This window comes from Rhineura floridana, chromosome 1, assembly GCF_030035675.1.
Source record: "Rhineura floridana isolate rRhiFlo1 chromosome 1, rRhiFlo1.hap2, whole genome shotgun sequence".
NCBI classification, from domain to species: domain Eukaryota; kingdom Metazoa; phylum Chordata; class Lepidosauria; order Squamata; family Rhineuridae; genus Rhineura; species Rhineura floridana.
The window spans coordinates 257,322,733-257,338,046 of record NC_084480.1 but is presented as its reverse complement, the minus strand read 5'-3'; positions in this window follow the sequence as shown (position 1 = coordinate 257,338,046).

Below are 15,314 nucleotides of genomic sequence, written 5' to 3'. Positions count from 1 at the left end.
ATTGGTCCATTGTGCTCAGTTTTTTTCTGCACTGACTGGCAATGTCTCCGTAGGGTTTTCAGATGTGAATATTTCCCATTCCTGCCTGAGAAGGCCAGGAGTTGTACTGGAGCCATTGTAATGCAAATTGTGTGATCAATAGACCTTTGCACTATGGTGGTATACTGTATATTAAAAATATCTAGAGGGGTGAGTGGGATATTCACTTGCTCTATCATGGCTGTAATACCTGTACATCAATTTACAGGGAGGGTCAGTGTCTTTTTTGTCCAAGAGAGGGAGTTTTATTTTAACTTTGCTGCTCTTGTTACTTTCTGTACATTCTGTGCTGTTTGATGAAAGATGTTTGATGAAAGATGTTAAATTGACTTGAATTTTTATATGTATTTGTTTTGTGTTTAGGGTTGCCAGGTCAGAAGCATACCAAACCCTGATATTTCAGGGGTGGGCCTTAGTGATGTCATGGGGGAATGCCCTAATGATGTCATAGGGACAGGCCCTTGTGATGTCATAGGGCATTCCTAGCGATGTCATGAAGCATGATATGTTAAGCATCAACCACAGTTGCTTGAAGCATACCACTCAAACAAAGGAATTCTCTGACTGGAAATTAAGATAGAAATCTTAGCTAAAAGATGGAGCTGCATAGGGAACATTTAATCTAGCCCTCAGTGCCCTCAGGCCAGGCCAGTCACCAGAAGGCCATTGTAGGAAGAAAGCCTAGTGTTGTAGAGAAATTAGATGGGAGCACTCAGGAGTAAAGATAAATGCCCCTGAAGGCTGCAATTCTAAACACACTAACTACGGGACTAAGCCCAATAGAACTCAACAGGACTTACTTCTGAGTAGATAGTGTTAGGATTGTGCTGTTGGTAAAGCCTGAGTAGGGATTCTCTGCAAAGATATCCATAGCAAAGCAAGGTTGGCAACCCCTTGCCTGGAATGCCCTGCCTGCCTTTTAACATGGCTGCTCCAAACTTCTTTATAGACTTGACCCTTCCCTGCAGAGAGAGGTTTGATAAATGAGTAGAGTTAAGAAGATTCTCTACTCTTTTCTGCCTACTCTGTGGGCTGCTATAAACTCACTTTGACAGCCAACCAAGTTCCAGTGAGTAATAATTGACAGAGAGAAGCACACATGGTTAGGTCTACCTTCACAGAAAGTAGATTGCAACAACAGCAGTTGAAGCCACAATTCCCAGTATGGGAATTCTCTTTTACTGCTATTGGGCAAGAAAAAAACCATCATGCAAATAACAAGGTGCATCATCAGTGGGTTTAAGGGGGTTGAGCTGACCACATGGAACCACTGGTTGCTTCTATCAGTGTAAGGGAGTAAGGTCAGAATTCAATGAAATGCAATTAGAAAAAGAACAGCAAGACAGCAATGATTTCCTAAATGCAATACCATACCGACCACCACAAGATTCCCATGAGTAGGACAGAAAACTCAGCATTCCACAACCAGTCAGGGTTCCTACTCAAAACTAAAAAAATCCTGGCAGCCAGTCAGCCAAGGTCACAGAAATCCCTATGCAGTACATCCTGACTAGGGGGGCTGCAGTTACTGCAGAATGCTGTGGCACGATTGCTGACATGAGTGAGACCCTATCAGCACATAATACCTCTGCTTTGAAATCTGCACTGGTTGCCGATTTGCTACCAGAACAAGTTCAAGGTGTGCCTTTTATGTTACTGGTGCCACATAGTACTTGTTCTGCTCTGGTAAGAAACCAATCCTTTAGTGTGGCAGTACCTACACTTTGGAACTCCCTGCCTATTTACATTAGGCAGGTACTTCATTGTACTCTTTTTGGCATCTGCTAAAACATTTTTGTTTAGGCAAGCCTATCCAGGCATGTAGAAGCTATTATGTTTTTATCTGTTTTTAACTCATTGTTGGTTTTATTATTTTGAATGTTTTTAAATATCTGTTTTTAGCTGTTTTTCCCAATAGTTTTACTGTTTTAATTCCTTCTATAAACCACTTTGAGGGTTTTTTTACAATAAAGCGGTATATAAATGTTATAAATAAATACACAAATAAATTTTGGAGTCACTGTGGCCCTTGGGTCTCTTTCCTAGCATTGGCTCTCCAGGATTCCAGGCATTTTGGACCTTTGCATGCAAAGCATGTGCCCTACCACTGAGCTACAGCCCTGTTTTAAAAAGTATATTTTAAAATTGTTCTATTCAATTCACTAAAAAATGCACAGCATACTAGGGCAGATCCACACCATGCATTTAAAGCACATTCAACATACATTTCATTGTTGTTGTTGTTGTTTATTTCTACCCCACCTTTTGGCCAAAAGGCCCTCAAGGTGGCTTACAAAAAAACACAAATATGAAGATACATCAATAAAAACAATACAATTTACAAAAAGCAGCAGTTACAACTTCCAATAAAATACATTAACAAATCACAAAGTTATTTAAAGCACATGAATTCCACTACAGAATCATGGGAACTGTAGTTGGATAACAGTGGTGGGAACTATAACTGAGAGGGGGAAACTACACTTCCCAGGATTCTTCGGGGGAAGTCATGTGCTTTAAGTGCAAGTTGGATGTGCTTTAAATGTATTATGTGGATCTGTATTACTTCATAAACTTTGCCTGCATATAAATAATTTTAATTAAATTTTAAAATAAATTAGCTATAAAGTTTACTGGGTGACCATGGGCTACGCATCATCTCTCAGCCTAATCTGCCCCTCGGGATAAAAACAACAGAGGAGGTGCATGACCACCCCAAGGAAGAAGGGCACACTTAAAATGTAGAGGAAATAATAATTTGTAAATCCTAATTTACGACCATAGTGTGACATCAGATACATATCAAGACATAGCATGAAGAAATACTTGTATAAGGATGAATGTCAAAGATGTTTATTATTTACATAACCTGTAAAGATATTCATAGTGCAATCCTGTTCATGTTTACTCAGAAGCAAGTGTTAATGTATTCAATGGGGCTTAGTCAGACAGGGAAACATGCACAGGACTGCAATTCAGTGATAAGGAACTTCACTCACCCAATCCAAAATTCAGAATCATGACACTTTAAGCTGTTTTGCAACAATTTTATACTTGTTCTATGAGATTTAAATGGCTTTATTTCTTGTTGTGAACTGCCTTGGTTTCCAACCCTACCTGAGAGGGTTGTTGGATAGATTCTATATATACACACACTGAAGATGTAAAAATACATAGCCCATATAATAGTTTATTGTCCAAACCAGCTGGCCATTGTAGAACATTTTGTAAAATAAACACTATTAGTTTCCTACCAAATTACAGCAATGACACCTAAGTAAGACCTGCCTAACTGCTTAAAAAAAAAAGGATCACAGTGGGACAGAAAGATTTACAATACAATCCTTTGCTGTGTTCACTCAAAAGTCCCACTGGTTTTTAGCACAATCCTAACCATGTCTACTCAAAAGTATGACTTACTGAATTCAATAGGGTTAACTCCCAGGTATGTGGAATTAGCACTGCAGCTTTACTCCCAGAAAAGCTTCATATTCGGAAGGTTTTCAAAACAGGTTAAATAAACTGCCCTCTTCAACAGTCCAGTAAAATTTAAACTTATTTGACTCCTTAATTAGAAAAGCATAACATATTGGAATGGTATCACAAGCTGCAGCATATACACTTTTAAAAACTTCTGTTCAAAAATTATTTGAAAGATAAAATGTGTAATACACCATTTTTTTTAAAAAAAACCTGCATGTACATTTTTATTATAATTATAACTAAAATTGTTTACTGTCTATGCCTACAAAGATCCTGCTGTGATCTTCTGTTCTAGTGCAACCCTATGCATTTTTACTCAGAAGCAAGTCCCAATGTATTTAGATTGGCTGTACAGAGAAAGTACTCTTTATGCTGGTGAAAGCTATATATTTAATAATTTCCTATATATTTCCTACCTATATATTTAATAATTTCCTGATGTGAGACAAGCAGGAAAAGGAAACTGTTCTCAGAACTTCAAATGGGATTTAGGTATTGCCTGGGGGTCAACAATTCTTGTCACTCATAACCCTGACTTCACTTATTGGCTAAATCCCTGAAAGGGCAGGGATTAGAGCAGCCGGTACTAACAGAAGTTGTGCGGGTAGTGGTGGTGACATTTTGATTTATATCTTTTGAACCAGACCACCTAGAAACTTATTTTTTTTAATGAAAGCTAAGAGTCCAGAGATTAAGTTGACTCACCTGGAGAGGACCCCTAAAACTTGGAGTCTCTGAGTAAAAAAGTGAGATCTGACAACACTATTTGTATTCCTATATGTACTGAATTATGGTAGTTTATGGCTGTGAGCAATAAAGTCTTTCCCTCTCTCTCTCTCTCTCTCGCATGCACACACACACACACACACACACACACACACACACATTATAGTGTTCTTAAGCGTTACTGCAAGAGGAAGTCCATCTCCTAATTTTGAGTATCACATCACATGATATTGTTTCTGCTGGGCAAAAACTACTGTAAACAAAGTATGTAAGAAACATCAGCTTAAATTGTCACTGGGTTGGGATCATAGCAAATCACTTTTCTATCATTCTGTCTTGTAAATTCTGCAGCAAACCAACAAGCATAAAAACAGATAGTTAACTACTTTGCTTTGCTGTTTACTAAAACACGAGAACATGAAAACACTGGGGAGAGAACACCAACTCCATATGGCCCATCAAGGCTTGCTGAGTGACTGATGCTGCTATGGCAGAATATGAATCATTAGCACTCTGATCTTAATGGTGCTTCGTGGAAGTAAGCCCATAGGAATCAGTACAATTTACTTCCATATAAAGTGCCTAGGATCAGGATTCAAGGCAAAATTCCTTAAATCGTTAACAATGTGATCTTAACTGTGTTGACTTAGAAGTAAGACCTATTGAATTCAATGGGGCTTACTTCTATGTAGATAGGGTTAGGATTACAGCCTTAACTCCCAGTTGTGCCATTACATGTGAAGAGACCATTTCCAAACCATTTCTTATGCATTTTCAGTTCACAAAATGTGTAGCTCGGAATGCGGGGGGGGGGGTCAGTAAAGGTCTGGCTGTCTAGGGGCTGAGTTTGGGACTGTACTGTAGGTTCCAAACCACAACCACATCTCAACTACAGATTTGACACAGTGTCACTGTTCCTTTATGGCCTGTTCTTGAAGGAAGGCTATTAATCCCTGTTGAGGTTAGTAATTCCAGGGCATCCTGCTGTTCTTTGCCTGTGTGACAGGTTAGCTGGGTTTCTTCTTAACATGCTTGTGCCTTCATTCTATTTCTTGCTCCTCCAGGCTATCTGCTTCAGCTAATGACCTTGGCTTGCCTTTAATACCATTTGTGTCTTTTTCCAGACAGACCCCTGTGGGTTATTTTAGCTTGCCCAGTCCTTGCCTTGTGTTTTGCCTGCATACTAAACTATGCAAACTGCGCTTAGCCAACCATTGATTTGGCCTTTAATCTTATCAATACTCAAGTCTGAAGTTATGGTTGGATGCTTCCTGGTAAGGATGACTAGGATGAGACATATGTGCTTTGATTTTAATAATTTGGAATATATATTCTCAAGTTCAAGAACATCAGTCACTTCAATAACCTGTACCAGGTTAATGGTCTGAACAAAGAACAGAAATAAACAACAAGATTGGTAATTTGGAACTCCCAAATCTATTTTTTCTATAATTTAGGTGCATATTTGCCCTCAGCATGAGAAACACCTAATAATGTAAATAATCTGTAGACTGTCCCTGTGAATCTACAATTGTCCACCATGATAAAAGTAATAAAATTTTATAACACTTTTTTTTAGATGGAAGCTGAATTCTTCTAGTAGTTTACCTGAGATTAATGTGTGGGGAACGGAGGGGGGGGGATGTTGAAACTGTTATATTTTTATAAGTTTTAAAGAGGGCAGAATAGCACAATGTAATATTTAGAAAGATTGAGAAAGATCTCAGAGTCTGTATGACCAAGGGAACATATTATGGAAAGAAATGGTTTGATGCAAAGGCTGTATCTCTGGGATTTAATCATTTTAAATGTATCCCTCAAGTGCCTCTATACATAACAATCTGGTATATGTACGAGTGCATTTACAACATTAATAGACGTCAAAAGCAGACATGTCACTGAGTTTCATAGTTCCTTGGCTCAAAATATATATCTTTGTGACTTGCAATGCTGAGCTTTAAAAAATGAGGTGGACATTGTGACCTCTAAATTTTTCTCCAACTTGGATTTTAATCCAAGTCTGAAAAGAACTCCATCCTTCCATCCTCATACCCATGAACCCATCTACTTACCTAGTTACTTCTCCAACACTTTATTATTTGTTTATTTATTATTTGATTTATATCCCGCCCTTCCTCCCAGCAGGAGCCCAGGGTGACAAACCAAAGCACTAAAAACACTTTAAAACATCATAAAAACAGACTTTAAAATACATTAAAACAAAACAGCTTTAAAAATATTTTTTAAAAGCTTTGAAGACATCTTTTTAAAAAAGGTTAAAAACATATTGTTTTAAAAAAGGTTTAAAAACATATTAAAAAGCAATTCCAACACAGAAGCAGACTGGGATAAGGTCTCAATTTAAAAGGCTTGTTGAAAGAGGAACGTCTTCAATAGGCGCTGAAAAGATAACAGAGATGGTGCCTGTCTAATATTTAAGAGTAGGGAGTTCCACAGGGTAGGTGCCGCCACACTGAAGGTCCATTTCCAATGTTGTGCAGAATGGACCTCCTGATAAGATGGTATCTGCAGGAGGCCCTCACCTGCAGAGCACAGTGATCAACTGGGTATATAAGGGGTAAGACAGTCTTCCAGGTATCCTGGTCCCAAGCTGTATAGGGCTTTGTACACCAAAACTAGAACCTTGAACTTGGCCCAGTAGTAAATGGGCAGCCAGTGCAATTCTTTCAGTAGTGGGGTGACATGTTGGTGATACCCCGCCCCAGTGAGCAGTCTTGCCACTGCATTTTGCACCAGCTGCAGCTTCCAGACCAACCTCAAGGGCAGCCCCACAAAGAGCGCATTACAGTAATCCAGTCTGGAGGTTACCAGTGCATGGACAACAGTGGTCAGGCTATCCCGGTTCAGGAACAGCCGCAGCTGTCTTACCAGTCAAAGCTTGCAGACTGCAGTATGCTGATTACATTAAAACACCTGAAACCCTGAAGCCAATTATAGTGAAGAATTGCAAACGGACCAGACATAATTCTAATGTAGCCCTATCTTTTGCAAAAATCTGTTTGAGACTGAAAAAATTAATTTCAAAATTGAAATGCCTCCTGTAGGTTTTTCACAAACTCAAGAACCATGTCAAAACTGCAATTACCCCGCTTACCTGGGAATAAGCCCCACTGAATTCAGTAGGACTTACTTCTGAGTAGATCTGGTTAGGTTTGTGGTATCAGTGTAAATATTTTCATTGATTTCTACTGTACAGAGAAAAGCCAGCGACTACTGCTGATGTTGAACGTTTATTGTCTCTCAGTGCAGGTAACCTTACAACTGTCCACCAGTGTGTATCTTGCAGATCCCTCTCAAGCATTTATTATTTATTTAAAACATGTATATATAGCTTTATATACAAATATATCCCAAGTGGTGTACAAAAGCGATAGAACACACCATTAAACAACCAAAACAGTATGAACCGAAGTACAATAATTCAATGCAGTATCGACTACACAGTGGTATGTGCCAAATCAGTGTGAATGGCTAGGGAATACCTGGATCAACAAGAACATTTTTAACATACACTGAAAACAATATAGTTGGTGTAAGCCATATTTCTGAGGGGAGGCAGGACCAGATGGTGGCTGCTACTAACTCTGAAGGTAATTTCTGAAGGCTGCAGAGCTACCCAGAGGGTCTCATTGCATCTCAGTCAATGGGCAGGTCTGTACAGGGAAAGACATTCTCTCAGACAAGCTGGTCTAAAGTTTGTTATGGTTTTATAATGCACCAACAAGTATCTAGTAGTGCTGACTGTCCAACACACATTATTAGTATTGATAAGCCAAAACTCTGAGGATCCAACATCATTTACTGTTCTGCCCTGTTTGGAACTGGTTTTCTTGTTTTCATAATGGTTTTACCTTTTTTTACAATGGTAGATTATATTGCTGTAACCTGCCCTGCAACCTTATGGCAAAGGAGGGTAAGAAATCAGATGTATGTATGTATTAAATAAATAAATAAATATTGGGGGGGGAGGGTTGTGCATGAAGTTGTCCTAAAAGTCCTCCAAACTTAGCCAACAATAGTCTCCACCTTTTAAAATAATAATAATAATAACAGGTCACAGGAGTATTTTAGGTGGGTTTCAATAATTGTAGTTCAAGGAGGTGCATTTCAAAAATATAAATCAATAGCTTATGAATGAAAACAATACTTGTCTGAGCCAGATTTAGGGGACTCAGTTTCAAATATTGACTTTCCTATAAAGCTCACTGAGTGACTTTGGATCCGTCACTATCTCTCAGCCTAATCTACATCACAGGTTAGTTGTGTGAGTAAAATGGGAGTGGAGAGAAGATGCCATGAAAACCTTAGGGGACAGGTGGGATATAAATCTAATAAATAAACAAATAAAAATGTTTTAGGATGCATTCAGCATCTTAGTTGGGTGTGGCTAAAATGATATATCCAGGCAATTTAAAAGATCTGTGGGTATACTAGCAACTGCTATATGCATAAAGCAAAGTACACAATTAACTTCAGCAATGGCCTGAACATCTGTCCCTTCTGAATTGTAATTGGCAGATGAAGTACTCTTGAAACATTTAATCAAAACTGAATTATCTTCAAATTAAATTAATATAAAACTTCAGGAGATTAGCAATGAAATGTAATTTAATGCCATTCTACTTTTGTATGCTTTTATGGTGGATTAAAAATAATCAGACATCCCAGCTTTACCATGGGAGTGTTATGGCACTTTACTGGGTGTTTTAATAATTTGTAAGGATATTAAAATGTTAATTAGAATTTCTTCTAACAAAGCATCTTTTTCTAGTCAACTTCACTCCAGCATTCACTGTAGCATGTAGGGGCAGGTCCTGTGTAAATGAGCCTTTAAAATGGAGTGAGAGATTTTCTACCTAAGGCAGAGTCAGAAGAACAGATTTATAATTAGCCTATATTTATTATTATTTATTATTATTTATTAAATTTATATACCGCCCGACTAGCGATAGCTCTCTGGGCGGTGAACATAAAATAGTATAAAAATACAATGAATAACAAAATAATATTAAAATACAATCAACAATACAATAAACATTATTAAAATTAGATCAATGTAACTTAAAATGCTTCAGAGAATAGGAAGGTTTTGACCTGGCGCCGGAAGGAAAGCAGAGTCGGCGCCAGGCGTACTTCCTCAGGGAGACTGTTCCATAGTTCGGGGGCCACCACTGAGAAGGCCCTAGATCTTGTCATCACCCTCCGGGCCTCCCTGTGAGTTGGAACCCGGAGGAGGGCCTTCGTAGCAAAACATATGTGGTAAGCTCAGTCCAGAGATACTGTGAGAAAAGGATGCTGGATTAGATGGGCGATTGGCTAGCTATCCACATCAACAATATGTCTGTTCTTTAGATACACAACAAATTGTCCAGTTAAACATGGATTGACAGAAATGTAACATATAAGTACTTTGGAATCCAAAGAATACAGTATATGCTTATAGTTTGGAAAATCATAAATAAAAAATAAAATATATTAAACATCGATTGACAGAGCCTTTGTTATTTGAAATGGGCAATCCTCCCAAGTTGACCCCATGCTCAGCTAATTTCTCAGTCATCTGAACAAAATTAATTTGAAGTGCTTGGGATTGAATCTAGAACAAATTGGGCAAATTGTGTCTGCATCCCAGGGCCTACACACCTAGGATTCTGCTGCAGAGTTTTCAGGAGCTTTCTCTACACACTTTGTCAAACAGCACAAGTTCTCAGGAATGCTAAAGCAGTGCCTCAGATCCTGAATGTTGTCAAATATGTTCTCAACAGCATCCTGGGATGCTGGAAATAATAAGAAATGTAGTTCCCAGCATCCCAATATTTAAAAATTGCTGTGAGTTTCTAGAACCTACAGCATCAGTTGGAGGAAAAAAAGGGAAATGAAAGGGGATTGAAGTAGGGTATTTTATTATCATCATCATCATCATCAACAACTGGGCAGAAGTAACAAGTGGAGTACCACAGGGCTCGGTCCTGGGCCCAGTGCTCTTCAACATTTTTATTGACGACTTGGATGAGGAGGTACAGAGCATGTTTATCAAATTTGCAGATGATACAAAATTGGGGGGCACAGCTAATACCATGGAAGATAGAAACAAAATTCAAAGGGACCTTGATAGGCTGGAGCATTGGGCTGAAAACAACAGAATGAAATTCAACAGGGATAAATGCAAAGGCTGCATTAACAGAAGTATAGTTTCCAAATCACGTAAAGTATTAGTTCCCCACTGTTCAGCACTGGTTAGGTCTCATCTTGAATACTGCATCCAGTTCTGGTCTCCACACTTCAAGAAGGATGCAGAGAAACTGGAACAGGTTCAGAGGAGGGCAACAAGGATGATCAGGGGACTGGAAACAAAGCCCTATGAGTAGAGACTAAAAGAACTGGGCAAGTTTAGCCTGGAGAAGAGCAGACTGAGGGGAGATATGATAGCACTCTTCAAGTACATGAAAGGTTGTCACATAGAGGAGGGCCGGATCTCTTCTCGATCGTCCCAGAGTGCAGGACACGGAATAACGGGCTCAAGTTGCAGGAAGCCAGATTTCAAGCTACTGTGGACCAGACCTTCTGAAGCCCCAAGCAGCTTACAGCAAGTATCCTAGAGGTGGTGTGATGCATATATTTATTTTGTTATTGTGGAGGGCTCTATAAGAGGAATTAGCAACTTGCTGTTGCAAGATGAACACATTCAGTGGATAGCATTTTCATGAGGCCTTTTAACTGATCTATCAATACTGGCTACTGCATGTCTACAGAACACTTAAAAAGACCCCATAATCACCTTCCCTGCTGGGCAACTATATGTGGAACATGCCGTAGAAAATCTCTGAACAATTAATATGGAATGATTTTCACCTTAGCTGAAGACAGGGAACATATCTAAGAGTGCATAATTACAAATGATTTAAAAGGTGTGTTGTATAAAACGATTAGCTTTGAAAAATAGCTACCTAACCATGATGCACTTAACTTTATGAACATTACAAATCAACTGTCATGGCATAATAGATCCACACTGAAAAATTTACCAACAACCACTCCTTCTATTGTTGGGATAGTGCTTGAATTGTTCTAATTTTGTGGGAGGAGGAATTTTACACAGAAATGTGTGGAGAGGCCAGAAAAGAAAAGAGATAGAAGGGAAATCCTTCCGAGACTGAAAGATCCATTTGTGGAAGGAAAACTTCTTACCAGGGTGTCATTTCAAATTATCAAAGACCCATGAAAATCATGAAAATGAACAATTATAAAAACCCTCACATAGGTCTTGGTTGTATAAACAGAAAGGAGATAATTTCCTCAAGTAACCATTTTAATTTTTAATTTTTATAGGAAGGAAAGGAGGTTGGAAACTAATTCAAAACAATGACAGAGGGAATCTCAGAGATGCACTGAAGATGTATTGTATTGAACTCACCAATGCATTTAATGTGAGTTCACTTCAGGGCCCCTGCTTAAATTTTTAAAAAAGCATCCTATGCTGTCTCAGAGTCATTCTGAGACATTTACTTAGTTCAGACATAACACTCAACCACAGTTTAGTGTTAACTGAACAAGCCTCAGGCTTGTGCATTCCCTCCTCTCCTCTCTTTCTTTGGTGCAGCCATAAGGATGAGATTGGAAGTATCTGCTTCTGTATTCAACTAACTGCAGTTTACTGTTATATCAGAGCTAAAACAAACTGAAGTTTTAAATACGGTTTATCAGAACAAGCCAACTTCAAACCATGGTTTATGATCCTGGCTTGATGAGATAGATTATAGTTAAAGCTAACCATAGGTCCAAGTTCAGCCAAAATGATAAACTGTAGTTAGTTGAAAATGAATATTTCAAACTCCTCTTTGCAGTTAAGCTGGAGGACAAGAATAAAGAGGGGAGCAGGCTCATGCATGTAACACTAACATAGGGTTTAGCGTTACATCTGAACCAGAGGAGCATAGAAGAGTTTTTTGTTTAATCAGCACTACTACTACTACTTCTTCTTCTTCTTCTTCTTCTTCTTCTTCTTCTTCTTCTTCTTCTTCTTATTATTATTATTATTATTATTATTATTATTATTATTATTATTTATCTATATACCACTTTTTGGCCAAAAGGCCCCCAAAGTGATGAACAAAATATTATAAAACATATTACAAAAAAAATTACATGAGAAATAACCAGTAAAAAATATACAGTAAAAATACAATGCAACAAACACAATGCAAATACAATACAACAAGAACAGAGGAAAAACTTTTCTCCTTCTCTCTCTTCTGCGGCAGCAGCGGTGGTAGCCCAGTATTGCTTGAGGGAGAGGTACTCGGTGAAGAGCTCCGTGTTGCTCAGATAGTAAGACATGGGGTAGTGGATGAATAGTGCTGGATTTACACACAAGCTAAGTAAGCTGTGTCTTAGGGTATCAGATTATCAGGAGCCCTGGCAGCTTGGGAAGAGTAGGGATCCTCGAAGAGCACCCACATTCATGGCTGGAGCCTCTTCCAGCAGCTGCCCTTGCTGTTGAGGGGGGAGCCATTGGCAGCGGAGGAGGAAGAGGCACCGATGGTGCTCACGTCCTCAATGCCCAGGCGCTTGGCGGCCAGCTCCTCATTGTTGTTGGGTTTGGGGGGGTGGCTCGCCGGTGATGAGGTTGGGTGCCTCGAAGATGTCCAGTGCCTCCTTGGCATCATGGTGGGTCATCCAGCAGCAGGTCTCCACGTCAGTCTCGTCAATGCCCCAGGAGGCTAGCTCCTCCTCAAAGAGCGGCCCACAGACTCTTAATGAAGATTCACTGTCACTGATGTGAAATGTACTGAACTCAATAAAATAGATGTTCAGTGCACCTTTGAGGTACCCTCTTTCATTGTTATTGGATAGCACAACTACAAGTTTCTTTGGATTACTAAAGTTGTGGCTTTTGTTGAACCACACAGCTATTCTTAACTTTCTATGCCATTGTCAATGTACAAAGTGCTTTGAAATTCTTTATGCTTATTACAACAACCCTACAAACACAGAGATAATGACTTGCCCAAGACCAGTGCTGCCCTTCATAGCAGACATTTAAACCTGGATCTCCAATATTTAAAATGTGCATAATATTTACAGCATCACACATTTGTTCTGGCCCTGATTGGCTCAGTCACTTTAGCATATGAGCTTATGGTATTACAGTACAATGCCAAAGCTAAATCTGGAAGGATAAACGGCAACATTCAGCTGGCTTGGCAGGGGTTGAAGCAGCTGAAAGTCAGCCCGGGCTAGACTTCTTCGGCTGCAACATTCTGAAATATCCATAAGCATTGATCTCTAGTCACCTTACTTGAGAGACAGTAGAGTTATATACCTAATTCCAAACTAATTGCAGTCTGAGTGCTCATATATCTTAGGTTCCTTACCCTCCACATGGAAAGTTTTCATAGGCTTGTTCACAGGTACAACAGTATAGTTGTCTCTACACACATAGAAGGGTTTGTGTGAAAGAGCGTACACTTGTTGATTGGTTCAGCTCAACTATTGTGTATGCAGATTGTTCACACCGAAGGTAATGTCACAGGTTATAGTCCACAAGTTACAGGTTACAGTCCACCATTTCTCTCCCTTGCGCACACATCTCACACATCTCTCTCTCCACTGCACGCTACTCAAGCACCCCATTTCTATCACTCAACATCCATCCTACCAACAGCCACACTAAGCTGGCATGGCTGATGCATGGAGAGGCAGATAGTTTGCGAGAGAGAGGGGAAGGAAAGGCAGAGAAGAACCTGCAACAGGAAAGGGTAAAAAGCTGCACTTCTTCACCAGGCAGGGAAAACAGCACCCCAAAATGTTCCTTACTACCTGATCCTGTTTGATTGGAAATAAATCCCTGTGATTTGAAGTCAGTGTGCATAATAGGATTGCAACTACGCAGTGTGATCCTAAGCATATTTACTCAGAACTTTTACTTACTCCCTACTAAGTGAGGTGCAACAGTTGGGTGAGTAAACTCAGGGATGCTAAAAGGATTCATAAGCGAATTAAAATAAAATGTCATCTAGCTCTTGACCCCACCCAAATCTTAGGAATTGACCAACGTCAGATAGATGCAGCCCAAAATTAGAGGAACCCTCGTGCTATCCTTTCTTTGGGAATCTCATATTTTGGGAAATCCTCTTGTACACCTACATCACTCAGAAGGTCCAGACATGGTTTTACAGAGGTAGAGTGTCAGGATATGATCATATAACAATTGTCACATTCAATGGTATCATCTGTAACTGCCTCCAAAGGGTCTAGGAAATGTGTCCTCTGGTTTCTTCTTACTATAAACAAACTATAAAACTAAAACATCCCAGCCAGGTAAAATTTCATCTTGAGACACCTGCATTCACCTCTGGAGCTGCTTTGTCAATATTTCAAATTTGTAATGTTCAGCCTTTGATAACAGTAAATACATTTCACTTTTTTGACTTTAGAGATCATGCAGCTGTGATCTCTATCTGCTTATCTTTCAAGTTCTTCACTGCTTCTTTGTTACTTTCATGTAGCACTATATGCCTTTTGCCTAATCAACCAGCTGGGATTTTACACTGATGCATGTTTTCTCTTTTATTTTGGTATGGCAGCAGGTAATGAGAGATGACCAGTTCCTTCAGTTCTGTCTGTTACTGTTCAAGCATTCTTATATTCCTTCAGCTCTGTGCTAGTTGAATTCTAGTAGGAAATCCAGTTTGAGATGTCAGTAATGGAAAAGGATTTTTTTTTAAGTATAAAAATGTTTATTTTTTTAAGAAAACAATTGCAAAATTGTAATTTCATAAAAATAAAAAGGGTGAAACTGTACAATTGTGTAATTCGAACTACAACAGACAACATTGTGTGGTATTCAACTCACCCATCCTGTCATTGCAAGGATCACTACTAGCACAATGGGACTTCCTTCCACTCCTTTCCCCTATGCACCCCACACTCTACCCCAAATCTGTCCCAGATTTAGCAGACATATGGGGGAGGAGAGGGGGGAAGTTCTGTTGTGCGAGGAGAAATACTTGCCCTGACAGAACTACTTATTTAGCACTACACTG